Source organism: Chiloscyllium plagiosum, chromosome 6, assembly GCF_004010195.1.
Source record: "Chiloscyllium plagiosum isolate BGI_BamShark_2017 chromosome 6, ASM401019v2, whole genome shotgun sequence".
Lineage (NCBI taxonomy): Eukaryota > Metazoa > Chordata > Chondrichthyes > Orectolobiformes > Hemiscylliidae > Chiloscyllium > Chiloscyllium plagiosum.
This window is the reverse complement of record NC_057715.1, coordinates 120,383,467-120,384,673: the sequence shown is the minus strand read 5'-3', so window position 1 is coordinate 120,384,673 and position 1,207 is coordinate 120,383,467. Positions and strand designations below refer to the sequence as shown.

Sequence of the window (1,207 nt, the reverse complement as noted above, 5' to 3'; positions counted from 1 at the left end):
TTCTCCTGTTCCCTGGATGCTGCCTGACCTGCTGCGCTTTTCCAGCAACACATTTTCAGCTCTGATCTCCAGCATCTGCAGCCCTCACTTTCTCCCGCTATCAACGAATTGTCCATCTCGAACATTACCACGCTTTTCCAGCAACACATTTTCAGCTCTGATCTCCAGCATCTGCAGCCCTCACTTTCTCCCGCTATCAACGAATTGTCCATCTCGAACATTACCAGTTCACATGAAAGGGATTCACCCCAAAATGTTCACACTCTCTCCCTCCAGACAGATGCTGCCTGACCTGCAGCGTTCTTCCAGAAGTTTCCGCTTGTGTTGGAAGTTTTATGATCAATGCTGGACACAGGTTTGGAAAAGCAATGGGGTTTACATCCAAAATATACAATCTGAAATGATCATGTTTATTCTCCCAATGCCTTGATGTTTGATAGAGTCATGCAGCACAGAAACAGATCGAATGAGAACCAACAATGTGTTTCTGACAGATACTGAGAAGCTCAACAAAGGAGGTGAGATCAGAAGCGTGGGAACAGTGCCCTATAAACATGGACAGGTGCCAGTCTGATGGCTGAAGGCATGAGCTTTGATTGCTGAACAAGATATCCTCCAGCACAAAGCATCGCAGGGTTCAGGTATATCCTCCTGCTCCCAGGAACACAGGGAGCAATGGGAATACTGGGTGAAAAAGCGAAAGAGATTTGCATTTACATAGCACCTGTCACAATCGGAGGCGCCCCAATGAACTTTACAGCCATTTAATTACTTTTGAAGAGATGTCACTGTTTTCATCGAGGAAAGGTAACAGACAATTTGCGTAAAGTAAGATTCCACACACAGCAGAATCTCATGCTCATCATGTTGGTCGATGAGGCAAAAATTGACCAGAGAGAGCTCTCCCCACTTCATAAACTGTCAGGAACCAGACATAAAAACAGCAGGATCTCAGTGACATGTTTCAACGGAAATATTGACCCTCCGACAGTGTGGTACTCCCTCAGCACTGACCCTCTGACAGTGCGGCACTGCCTCGGCACTGACCCTCCGACAGTGTGGCACTCCCTCACCACTGACCCTCTGACAGTGCGGCACTGCCTCGGCACTGACCCTCCGACAATGCGGCACTCCCTCAGTACTGACCCTCTGACAGTGCGACACTCCCTCAGCACTGACCCTCTGACAGTGCGACACTCCCTCAACA

General features: G+C 48.5%; 1 protein-coding gene across 1 annotated transcript in view; it reads right to left on the bottom strand.

Annotated features, from left to right (window-relative positions):
- LOC122551099 (RIMS-binding protein 2-like) overlaps positions 1-1,207 on the bottom strand; it is a 51,879-nt gene that overhangs the window by 9,383 nt on the left and 41,289 nt on the right. The window lies entirely within an intron of this gene.